The sequence below is a fragment of the Anomaloglossus baeobatrachus genome, chromosome 5, assembly GCF_048569485.1.
Source record: "Anomaloglossus baeobatrachus isolate aAnoBae1 chromosome 5, aAnoBae1.hap1, whole genome shotgun sequence".
Taxonomy (NCBI): domain Eukaryota; kingdom Metazoa; phylum Chordata; class Amphibia; order Anura; family Aromobatidae; genus Anomaloglossus; species Anomaloglossus baeobatrachus.
In genome coordinates this window covers 598,694,498-598,707,551 of record NC_134357.1, presented here as the reverse complement: position 1 = coordinate 598,707,551, position 13,054 = coordinate 598,694,498, and the positions used below count along the sequence as shown (strand labels likewise).

The following is a 13,054-nucleotide window of genomic DNA, read 5'->3' as shown; positions in this document are numbered from 1 at the left end:
CAAAAGCCATAATAGGCCATGTATTCTCAGATAACGAGAGCTGACCTGGGATACAACACTTAGAGGGTGCAGAAGACGTCTCTAGTAACCCCCCTCTAATGGTTACTAGGCCAGGGAGTTTCCCTGACGACTAGGACACTTGTTGGCATAGTGCCCAGCCTGACGACATACGTAACATATAGGAGGACCAGACTTGCGTAGTCTGGAGAACGTATGACCTAACTCCATAGGAGTGGGAGATGTTTCAGATGCTGAGGAAGATGGTAGTGGACCCTCAACAACTGGAATAGCCCGATGCTTAGGGCGTGAGGAAGAGACCTCGAGTCTACGTTCCTTATGGCGTACATCGATCCTCGTTGCTACTGTGATCAAGTCCTCCAGAGAAGCAGGGACCTCACGAGTAGCAAGAGCATCCTTGACATAGCCTGCCAACCCTCTCCAGAAGATAGGAATCAACACCTTCTCTGGCCAATCTAGTTCTGCCACCAGAGTTCTAAAAGCAATGGCATAAGAACTAGTGGATAACGAACCCTGAGATAGATCTAACAGTCTCAGGGCCGCATCATGGGTAACCTGCGGACCCATGAATACCGCCTTAAGAGCATCAAGAAAGTCTTGATGTCTCAGAGTAACCACATCAGAGCGCTCCCATAGGGGAGTCGCCCATTCTAAGGCTTTGTCCTGAAGTAAGGAGATGATAAAGCCTACTCTGGACCTCTCCGTAGAGAAGCGAGAAGAGTTGACCTCTAGGTGTATCTGACACTGACTAATGAAACCACGACATGATCTGGCATCGCCAGAATATCTGTTTGGCAGAGCAAGTCGAGGATCATGTGCAGATGTCACCATGGTCTGAGGTTTATCCTCTATACTCTTGAGCCGTGACTCAAGTACTTGTATGTAACGGTGTAACTGCTGATATTCTGCCATAACTGCCAGACCCTTGGCTCAGTCCTAATGTTACGGGGGGCTGTCTGATAATAACTGAAAGGAGTATCAGACAGTCAGGGTCCACCGTGCAAAGACTCTGCTGCAGACTATGGCAGAGTGCAATACCTCTGTTAACTCACAGAAGGATATAATAAGTAAGTAAATATAATAAGTAAAGCAATTCCTCCCTTACTTGGAGGGTGTGTGGAATGATCTCTGTTAATAATCACAGAGACAAAGGCAATGTGTGCGAAATGGCACCTACCTAGGTCCGTTCCTCTAGTGGTGCAAAAGAGACGAACAGCAGCGTAAGCCGCACAAAGCTCCTACCTGCGTTCGCTCCACTAGTGTGCGAGGACACGAACCACTAAATATGGCACCTACCTAGGTCCGCTCTTCTAGTGGTGCAAAAGAGACGAACAGCAGCGTAAGCCGCACAAAGCTCCTACCTCTGTTCGCTCCCCTAGTGTGCGAGGATACGAACAACTGCCAGACGCAGTATAAGGAACGTTACCCTAGCGGCAACGTCCACCTACGAGTACAATCACAAGGCCCAGCCAGACCATGTGCCTCAGGCACCTGCCTATGTCCGCTCCCCTAAGAGGTAAGGATACGGACAGCAGCCGAAGCTGTAAGGTATAAGAACGCTACCCTGCCGGTAGCGCTCACCTAGCATAGACAGAGGAATGCCTAGAGGAACGCGCACAGAGCGTCTACTCATATGCATGAACCAAGAGGACTGAGCACCATGCGGCGTGTGTCAGGGTCTTATATAGACTCTGTGCCTCATCCAAGATGGAGGACACCAGAGCCAATCCGCTGCCAGAACGACAGGAGTGACGTCATGCTGGCCTATCACCGAGCAAGGCGTCATAAGCACATGACCAGCGACCAATCGGCATAGAAGGTGTCAGAGACATGTGACCTCGTGTCAGCGATGATGTCACCCGCACATGTGCAATGGCTCCAAGATAGGACTTAGTATCCGGCGCTCGCACATGTGCAGTAGCAAGAAATCTGGACTTAGTCTCCAGCGCTCGCACATGTGCAGTAGCAAGAAATCTGGACTTAGTCTCCAGCGCTCGCACATGTGCAGTAGCAAGAAATCTGGACTTAGTCTCCAGCGCTCGCACATGTGCAGTAGCAAGAAATCTGGACATAGTCTCCAGTGCTCGCAGCAACCGTAACACTACGCCTCTAGACTGAAGCCTGCGCCTCTAAACTGAAGCCTGCATCTCTAGACTGAAGCCTGCATCTCTAGACTGAAGCCTGCGCCTCTAGACTGAAGCCTGCGTCTCTAAACTGAAGCCTGCATCTCTAGACTGAAGCCTGCATCTCTAGACTGAAGCCTGCGCCTCTAGACTGAAGCCTGCGTTTCTAGACTGAAGCCTGCGTCTCTAGACTGAAGCCTGTGCCTCTAGACTGAAGCCTGCGTCTCTAGACTGAAGCCTGCGTCTCTAGATTGAAGCCTGCATTTCTAGACTGAAGCCTGCGTCTCTAGACTGAAGCCTGCGCCTCTAGACTGAAGCATGCGTCTCTAGACTGAAGCCTGCGTCTCTAGACTGAAGCCTACACCTCTAGACTGAAGCCTGCGCCTCTAGACTGAAGCCTTCGCCTCTAGACTGAAGCCTGTGTCTCTAGACTGAAGCCTGCGCCTCTAGACTGAAGCCTGCGCCTCTAGACTGAAGCCTGCGTCTCTAGACTGAAGCCTGCGTCTCTAGACTGAAGCCTGCGTCTCTAGACTGAAGCCTGCGTCTCTAGACTGAAGCCTGCGCCTCTATACTGAAGCCTGCGTCTCTAGACTGAAGCCTGCGCCTCTAGACTGAAGCCTGCATCTCTAGACTGAACCTACGCCTCTAGACTGAAGCCTGCGTCTCTAGACTGAAGCCTGCGCCTCTAGACTGAAGCCTGTGCCTCTAGACTGAAGCCTTCACCTCTAGACTGAAGCCTGCGCCTCTAGACTGAAGCCTGCGCCTCTAGACTGAAGCCTGCGCCTCTAGACTGAAGCCTGCGCCTCTAGACTGAAGCCTGCGTCTCTAGACTGAAGCCTGCGTCTCTAGACTGAAGCCTGCGCCTCTAGACTGAAGCCTGCGTCTCTAGACTGAAGCCTGCGCCTCTAGACTGAAGCCTACGCCTCTAGACTGAAGCCTGCGCCTCTAGACTGAAGCCTTCACCACTAGACTGAAGCCTGCGCCTCTAGACTGAAGCCTGCGCCTCTAGACTGAAGCCTGCGCCTCTAGACTGAAGCCTGCGTCTCTAGACTGAAGCCTGCGTCTCTAGACTGAAGCCTGCGCCTCTAGACTGAAGCCTGCGTCTCTAGACTGAAGCCTGCGCCTCTATACTGAAGCCTACGTCTCTAGACTGAAGCCTGCGCCTCTAGACTGAAGCCTGCGCCTCTAGACTGAAGCCTGCATCTCTAGACTGAAGCCTGCATCTCTAGACTGAAGCCTGCGCCTCTAGACTGAAGCCTGCGCCTCTAGACTGAAGCCTGCGCCTCTAGACTGAAGCCTGCGCCTCTAGACTGAAGCCTGCATCTCTAGACTGAAGCCTGCATCTCTAGACTGAAGCCTGCGCCTCTAGACTGAAACCTGCGTCTCTAGACTGAAGCCTGCGCCTCTAGACTGAAGCCTTCGCCTCTAGACTGAAGCCTACGCCTCTAGACTGAAGCCTGCGCCTCTAGACTGAAGCCTGCCCCTCTAGACTGAAGCCTGCGCCTCTAGACTGAAGCCTGTGCCTCTAGACTGAAGCCTGCGTCTCTAGACTGAAGCCTGCGCCTCTAGACTGAAGCCTGCGCCTTTAGACTGAAGCCTGCATCTCTAGACTGAAGCCTGCGCCTCTAGACTGAAGCCTGCGCCTCTAGACTGAAGCCTACGTCTCTAGACTGAAGCCTGCGCCTCTAGACTGAAGCCTGCGCCTCTAGACTGAAGCCTGCGTCTCTAGACTGAAGCCTGCGTCTCTAGACTGAAGCCTGCGTCTCTAGACTGAAGCCTGCACCTCTAGACTGAAGCCTACGTCTCTAGACTGAAGCCTGCACCTCTAGACTGAAGCCTGCGTCTCTAGACTGAAGCCTGCGTCTCTAGACTGAAGCCTGCACCTCTAAACTGAAGCCTGCATCTCTAGACTGAAGCCTGCATCTCTAGACTGAAGCCTGCGCCTCTAAACTGAAGCCTGCATCTCTAGACTGAAGCCTGCATCCCTAGACTGAAGCCTCCGTCTCTAGACTGAAGCCTGCGTCTCTAGATTGAAGCCTGCGTTTCTAGACTGAAGCCTGCGTCTCTAGACTGAAGCCTGCGCCTCTAGACTGAAGCATGCGTCTCTAGACTGAAGCCTGCGTCTCTAGATTGAAGCCTGCGCCTCTAGACTGAAGCCTGCGCCTCTAGACTGAAGCCTGCGCCTCTAGACTGAAGCCTGCGTCTCTAGACTGAAGCCTGCGTCTCTAGACTGAAGCCTGCGCCTCTAGACTGAAGCCTGCGTCTCTAGACTGAAGCGTGCGCCTCTAGACTGAAGCCTGCATCTCTAGACTGAAGCCTACGTCTCTAGACTGAAGCCTGCGTCTCTAGACTGAAGCCTGCGCCTCTAGACTGAAGCCTGCGTCTCTAGACTGAAGTCTATGTCTCTAGACTGAAGCCTGCGTCTCTAGACTGAAGCCTGCGCCTCTAGACTGAAGCCTGCGTCTCTAGACTGAAGCCTGCATCTCTAGACTGAAGCCTGCATCTCTAGACTGAAGCCTACGTCTCTAGACTGAAGCCTGCATCTCTAGACTGAAGCCTATGTCTCTAGACTGAAGCCTGCGTCTCTAGACTGAAGCCTGCGCCTCTAGACTGAAGCGTGGGCCTCTAGACTGAAGCCTGCATCTCTAGACTGAAGCCTACGTCTCTAGACTGAAGCCTGCGTCTCTAGACTGAAGCCTGCGCCTCTAGACTGAAGCCTGCATCTCTAGACTGAAGCCTGCGTCTCTAGACTGAAGCCTGCGTCTCTAGACTGAAGCCTGCATCTCTAGACTGAAGCCTGCATCTCTAGACTGAAGCCTACGTCTCTAGACTGAAGCCTGCATCTCTAGACTGAAGCCTATGTCTCTAGACTGAAGCCTGCGTCTCTAGACTCAAGCCTGCATCTCTAGACTGAAGCCTTCACCTCTAGACTGAAGCCTGCGCCTCTAGACTGAAGCCTGCGTCTCTAGACTGAAGCTTACGTCTCTAGATTGAAGCCTGCGTCTCTAGACTGAAGCCTGCGTCTCTAGACTGAAGCCTGCGCCTCTAGACTGAAGCCTGCGTCTCTAGACTGAAGCCTGCGTCTCTAGACTGAAGCCTGCGCCTCTAGACTGAAGCCTGCGTCTCTAGACTGAAGCCTGCACCTCTAGACTGAAGCCTGCGCCTCTAGACTGAAGCCTGCGTCTCTAGACTGAAGCCTGCGCCTCTAGACTGAAGCCTGCGTCTCTAGACTGAAGCCTGCGCCTCTAGACTGAAGCCTGCGTCTCTAGACTGAAGCCTGCGTCTCTAGACTGAAGCCTGCGCCTCTAGACAGAAGCCTGCGCCTCCAGACTGAAGCCTGCGCCTCTTGACTGAAGCCTGCGTCTCTAGACTGAAGCCTGCGCCTCTAGACTGAAGCCTGCGTCTCTAGACTGAAGCCTACGTCTCTAGACTGAAGCCTGCGTCTCTAGACTGAAGCCTGCGCCTCTAGACTGAAGCCTGCGTCTCTAGACTGAAGCCTGCATCTCTAGACTGAAGCCTGCATCTCTAGACTGAAGCCTACGTCTCTAGACTGAAGCCTGCATCTCTAGACTGAAGCCTATGTCTCTAGACTGAAGCCTGCGTCTCTAGACTGAAGCCTGCGCCTCTAGACTGAAGCGTGGGCCTCTAGACTGAAGCCTGCATCTCTAGACTGAAGCCTACGTCTCTAGACTGAAGTCTGCGTCTCTAGACTGAAGCCTGCGCCTCTAGACTGAAGCCTGCATCTCTAGACTGAAGCCTGCGTCTCTAGACTGAAGCCTGCGTCTCTAGACTGAAGCCTGCATCTCTAGACTGAAGCCTGCATCTCTAGACTGAAGCCTACGTCTCTAGACTGAAGCCTGCATCTCTAGACTGAAGCCTATGTCTCTAGACTGAAGCCTGCGTCTCTAGACTCAAGCCTGCATCTCTAGACTGAAGCCTTCACCTCTAGACTGAAGCCTGCGCCTCTAGACTGAAGCCTGCGTCTCTAGACTGAAGCTTACGTCTCTAGATTGAAGCCTGCGTCTCTAGACTGAAGCCTGCGCCTCTAGACTGAAGCCTGCGTCTCTAGACTGAAGCCTGCGTCTCTAGACTGAAGCCTGCGCCTCTAGACTGAAGCCTGCGTCTCTAGACTGAAGCCTGCGTCTCTAGACTGAAGCCTGCGCCTCTAGACTGAAGCCTGCGTCTCTAGACTGAAGCCTGCGCCTCTAGACAGAAGCCTGCGCCTCCAGACTGAAGCCTGCGCCTCCAGACTGAAGCCTGCGCCTCTAGACTGAAGCCTACGTCTCTAGACTGAAGCCTGCGCCTCTAGACTGAAGCCTGCGCCTCTAGACTGAAGCCTACGTCTCTAGACTGAAGCCTGCGTCTCTAGACTGAAGCCTGCGCCTCTAGACTGAAGCCTGCACCTCTAGACTGAAGCCTGCGTCTCTAGACTGTAGCCTGCATCTCTAGACTGAAGCCTGCGTTTCTAGACCAAAGCCTGCGCCTCTAGATTGAAGCCTGCGTCTCTAGACTGAAGCCTGCGTCTCTAGACTGAAGCCTGCGTTTCTAGACTGAAGCCTGCGCCTCTAGACTGAAGCCTGCGCCTCTAGACTGAAGCCTGCGCCTCTAGACTGAAGCCTGCGTCTCTAGACTGAAGCCTGCGCCTCTAGACTGAAGCCTGCACCTCTAGACTGAAGCCTGCACCTCTAGACTGAAGCCTACGTCTCTAGACTGAAGCCTGCGTCTCTAGACTGAAGCCTGCGCCTCTAGACTGAAGCCTGTGTCTCTAGACTGAAGCCTGCGCCTCTAGACTGAAGCCTGCGTCTCTAGACTGAAGCCTGCGTCTCTAGACTGAAGCCTGCGCCTCTAGACTGAAGCCTGCGCCTCTAGATTGAAGCCTGCGTCTCTAGACTGAAGCCTGCGTCTCTAGACTGAAGCCTGCTCCTCTAGATTAAAGCCTGCGCCTCTAGACTGAAGCCTGCGCCTCTAGACTGAAGCCTGCGTCTCTAGACTGAAGCCTGCGCCTCTAGACTGAAGCCTGCATCTCTAGACTGAAGCCTACGCCTCTAGACTGAAGCCTGCGCCTCTAGACTGAAGCCTGCGCCTCTAGACTGAAGCCTGTGTCTCTAGACTGAAGCCTGCGCCTCTAGACTGAAGCCTGCGCCTCTAGACTGAAGCCTGCGTCTCTAGACTGAAGCCTGCGTCTCTAGACTGAAGCCTGCGACTCTAGACTGAAGCCTGCATCTCTAGACTGAAGCCTGCGCCTCTAGACTGAAGCCTGCGTCTCTAGACTGCAGCCTGCGCCTCTAGACTGAAGCCTGCATCTCTAGACTGAACCTACGCCTCTAGACTGAAGCCTGCGTCTCTAGACTGAAGCCTGCGCCTCTAGACTGAAGCCTGCATCTCTAGACAGAAGCCTGCGCCTCTAGACTGAAGCCTGCGCCTCTAGACTGAAGCCTGCGTCTCTAGACTGAATGCTGCGCCTCTAGACTGAAGCCTGCGCCTCTAGACTGAAGCCTGCGCCTCTAGATTGAAGCCTGCGCTTCTAGACTGAAGCCTGCGTCTCTAGACTGAAGCCTGCGTCTCTAGACTGAAGCCTGCGCCTCTAGACTGAAGCCTACGTCTCTAGACTGAAGCCTGCGTCTCTAGACTGAAGCCTGCGCCTCTAGACTGAAGCCTGCATCTCTAGACTGAAGCCTACGCCTCTAGACTGAAGCCTGCGCCTCTAGACTGAAGCCTGCGCCTCTAGACTGAAGCCTGCGTCTCTAGACTGAAGCCTGCGCCTCTAGACTGAAGCCTGCGCCTCTAGACTGAAGCTTGCGTCTCTAGACTGAAGCCTGCGTCTCTAGACTGAAGCCTGCGCCTCTAGACTGAAGCCTGCGTCTCTAGACTGAAGCCTGCGCCTCTAGACTGAAGCCTGTGTCTCTAGATTGAAGCCTGCGTCTCTAGACTGAAGCCTGCGCCTCTAGACTGAAGCCTGCGTCTCTAGACTGAAGCCTGTGTCTCTAGATTGAAGCCTGTGTCTCTAGATTGAAGCCTGCGTCTCTAGACTGAAGCCTGCGCCTCTAGACTGAAGCCTGCGTCTCTAGACTGAAGCCTGCGCCTCTAGACTGAAGCTTGCGTCTCTAGACTGAAGCCTGCGTCTCTAGACTGAAGCCTGCATCTCTAGACTGAAGCCTGCGCCTCTAGACTGAAGCCTGCGTCTCTAGACTGAAGCCTGCGCCTCTAGACTGAAGCCTGCGTCTCTAGACTGAAGCCTGCGCCTCTAGACTGAAGCCTGCGTCTCTAGACTGAAGCCTGCGCCTCTAGACTGAAGCCTGCGCCTCTAGACTGAAGCCTGCGTCTCTAGACTGAAGCCTGCGCCTCTAGACTGAAGCCTGCGTCTCTAGACTGAAGCCTGCGTTTCTAGACTGAAGCCTGCATCTCTAGACTGAAGCCTGCGCCTCTAGACTGAAGCCTGCGTCTCTAGACTGAAGCCTGCGTCTCTAGACTGAAGCCTGCGTCTCTAGACTGAAGCCTGCGCCTCTAGACTGAAGCCTGCGTCTCTAGACTGAAGCCTGCGTCTCTAGACTGAAGCCTGCGCCTCTAGACTGAAGCCTGCGCCTCTAGACTGAAGCCTGCGCCTCTAGCATGAAGCCTGCGTCTCTAGACTGAAGCCTGCGCCTCTAGACTGAAGCCTGCGCCTCTAGACTGAAGCCTGCGCCTCTAGACTGAAGCCTGCGCCTCTAGACTGAAGCCTGCGCCTCTAGACTGAAGCCTGCGCATCGTGCATTCCATTTTAGAATGAAAGTGGGCGGAAAGATGTGGAGTAAATTGTGCCCCTATAATGCATGTTTTGTGAGCACCGATCCTTCTGCTTATATTGTTCCATCACATAGAGATCCACAAGATACTGACCATCCAGGTGCAAAACCATCTCTCCTCCAGTCACCTCCAGAGCTGCACTCACTATTCTGCTGTTACATCATGTCTTATCCTCCAGTCACCTCCAGAGCTGCAGTCACTATTTTGCTGTTACATCATGTCTTATCCTCCAGTCACCTCCAGAGCTGCACTCACTATTCTGCTGTTACATCATGTCCTATCCTCCAGTCACCTCCAGAGCTGCAGTCACTATTCTGCTGTTACATCATGTCCTATGCTCCAGTCACCTCCAGAGCTGCATTCACTATTCTGCTGTTACATCATGTCCTATCCTCCAGTCACCTCCAGAGCTGCAGTCACTATTCTGCTGTTACATCGTGTCTTATCCTCCAGTCACCTCCAGAGCTGCAGTCACTATTCTGCTGTTACATTGTGTCTTATCCTCCAGTCATCTCCAGAGCTGCAGTCACTATTCTGCTGTTACATCATGTCCTATCCTCCAGTCACCTCCAGAGCTTCAGTCACTATTCTGCTGTTACATCGTGTCTTATCCTCCAGTCACCTCCAGAGCTGCAGTCACTATTCTGCTGTTACACCGTGTCTTACCCTCCAGTCACCTCCAGAGCTGCAGTCACTATTCTGCTGTTACATCATGTCTTATCCTCCAGTCATCTCCAGAGCTGCAGTCACTATTCTGCTTTTACATCATGTCTTATCCTCCAGTCACCTCCAGAGCTGCAGTCACTATTCTCCTGTTACATCATGTCTTATCCTCCAGTCACCTCCAGAGCTGCAGTTGCTATTCTGCTTTTACATCATGTCTTATCTTCCAGTCACCTCCAGAGCTGCAGTCACTATTCTGCTGATACATCATGTCTTATCCTCCAGTCATCTCCAGAGCTGCAGTTACTATTCTGCTGTTACATCATGTCTTATCCTCCAGTCACCTCCAGAGCTGCAGTCACTATTCTGCTGTTACATTGTGTCTTATCCTCCAGTCACCTCCAGAGCTGCAGTCACTATTCTGCTGTTACATCATGTCTTATCCTCCAGTCACCTGCAGAGCTGCAGTCACTATTCTGCTGTTACATCATGTCTTATCCTCCAATCACCTCCAGAGCTGCAGTCACTATTCTGTTGTTTCACTGTGTCTTATAATCCGGTCACCTCCAGAGCTGCAGTCACTATTCTGCTGTTACATCATGTCTTATCCTCCAGTCATCTCCAGAGCTGCAGTCACTATTCTGCTGTTACATCGTGTCTTACCCTCCAGTCACCTCCAGAGCTGCAGTCACTATTCTGCTGTTACATCATGTCTTATCCTCCAGTCACCTCCAGAGCTGCAGTCACTATTCTGCTGTTACATTGTGTCTTACCCTCCAGTCACCTCCAGAGCTGCAGTCACTATTCTGCTGTTACATCATGTCTTATCCTCCAGTCATCTCCAGAGCTGCAGTCACTATTCTGCTGTTACATTATGTCTTATCCTCCAGTCACCTCCAGAGCTGCAGTCACTATTCTGCTGTTACATTGTGTCTTATCCTCCAGTCACCTCCAGAGCTGCAGTCACTATTCTGCTGTTACATCATGTCTTATCCTCCAATCACCTCTAGAGCTGCAGTCACTATTCTGTTGTTTCACTGTGTCTTATAATCCGGTCACCTCCATAGCTGCACTCACTATTCTGCTGTTACATCATGTCCTATCCTCCAGTCACCTCCAGAGCTGCAGTCACTATTCTGCTGTTACATTGTGTCTTATCCTCCAGTCACCTCCAGAGCTGCAGTCACTATTCTGCTGCTACATTGTGTCTTATCCTCCAGTCACCTCCAGAGCTGCAGTCACTATTCTGCTGTTACATCATGTCCTATCCTCCAGTCACCTGCAGAGCTTCAGTCACTATTCTACTGTTACATCATGTCTTATCCTCCAGTCATCTCCAGAGCTGCAGTCACTATTCTGCTGTTACATCGTGTCTTATCCTCCAGTCACCTCCAGAGCTGCAGTCACTATTCTGCTGTTACATCGTGTCTTACCCTCCAGTCACCTCCAGAGCTGCAGTCACTATTCTGCTGTTACATCATGTCTTATCCTCCAGTCATCTCCAGAGCTGCAGTCACTATTCTGTTGTTACATCGTGTCTTATCCTCCAGTCACCTCCAGAGCTGCAGTTGCTATTCTGCTTTTACATCATGTCTTATCCTCCAGTCATCTCCAGAGCTGCAGTCACTATTCTGCTGTTACATTATGTCTTATCCTCCAGTCACCTCCAGAGCTGCAGTCACTATTCTCCTGTTACATTGTGTCTTATCCTCCAGTCATCTCCAGAGCTGCAGTCACTATTCTGCTTTTACATCATGTCTTATCCTCCAGTCACCTCCAGAGCTGCAGTCACTATTCTGCTGTTACATCATGTCTTATCCTCCAGTCACCTCCATAGCTGCAGTCACTATTCTCCTGTTACATTGTGTCTTATCCTCCAGTCATCTCCAGAGCTGCAGTCACTATTCTGCTTTTACATCATGTCTTATCCTCCAGTCACCTCCAGAGCTGCAGTCACTATTCTGCTGTTACATCATGTCTTATCCTCCAATCACCTCCAGAGCTGCACTCACTATTCTGCTGTTACATCATGTCTTATCCTCCAATCATCTCCAGAGCTGCAGTCACTATTCTGCTTTTACATCATGTCTTATCCTCCAGTCACCTCCAGAGCTGCAGTCACTATTCTGCTGTTACATCATGTCTTATCCTCCAGTCATCTCCAGAGTTGCAGTCACTATTCTGTTTCACTGTGTCTTATAATCCGGTCACCTCCAGAGCTGCAGTCACTATTCTGCTGTTACATTGTGTCTTATCCTCCAGTCATCTCCAGAGCTGCACTCACTATTCTGCTGTTACATCATGTCTTATCCTCCAGTCATCTCCAGAGTTGCACTCACCATTCTGCTGTTACATCATATCTTATCCTCCAGTCACCTCCAGAGCTGCACTCACTATTCTGCTGTTACATCATGTCTTATCCTCCAGTCATCTCCAGAGTTGCACTCACCATTCTGCTGTTACATCATATCTTATCCTCCAGTCACCTCCAGAGCTGCAGTCACTATTCTGCTGTTACATTGTGTCTTATCCTCCAGTCACCTCCAGAGCTGCAGTTGCTATTCTGCTTTTACATCATGTCTTATCCTCCAGTCACCTCCAGAGCTGCAGTCACTATTCTGTTGTTTCACTGTGTCTTATAATCCGGTCACCTCCAGAGCTGCAGTCACTATTCTCCTGTTACATTGTGTCTTACCCTCCAGTCACCTCCAGAGCTGCAGTCACTATTCTGCTGTTACATCATGTCTTATCCTCCAGTCATCTCCAGAGCTGCAGTCACTATTCTGCTGTTACATTATGTCTTATCCTCCAGTCACCTCCAGAGCTGCAGTCACTATTCTGCTGTTACATTGTGTCTTATCCTCCAGTCACCTCCAGAGCTGCAGTCACTATTCTGCTGTTACATCATGTCTTATCCTCCAATCACCTCCAGAGCTGCAGTCACTATTCTGTTGTTTCACTGTGTCTTATAATCCGGTCACCTCCAGAGCTGCACTCACTATTCTGCTGTTACATCATGTCCTATCCTCCAGTCACCTCCAGAGCTGCAGTCACTATTCTGCTGTTACATTGTGTCTTATCCTCCAGTCACCTCCAGAGCTGCAGTCACTATTCTGCTGTTACATCGTGTCTTACCCTCCAGTCACCTCCAGAGCTGCAGTCACTATTCTGCTGTTACATCATGTCTTATCCTCCAGTCATCTCCAGAGCTGCAGTTGCTATTCTGCTTTTACATCATGTCTTATCCTCCAGTCATCTCCAGAGCTGCAGTCACTATTCTGCTGTTACATTATGTCTTATCCTCCAGTCACCTCCAGAGCTGCAGTCACTATTCTCCTGTTACATTGTGTCTTATCCTCCAGTCATCTCCAGAGCTGCAGTCACTATTCTGCTGTTACATCATGTCTTATCCTCCAGTCACCTCCAGAGCTGCAGTCACTATTATGCTGTTACATCATGTCTTATCC

General features: G+C 51.6%; 1 protein-coding gene across 1 annotated transcript in view; it reads right to left on the bottom strand.

Annotated features, from left to right (window-relative positions):
• LOC142313185 (cilia- and flagella-associated protein 337-like) overlaps positions 1–13,054 on the bottom strand; it is a 246,589-nt gene that overhangs the window by 181,753 nt on the left and 51,782 nt on the right. The window lies entirely within an intron of this gene.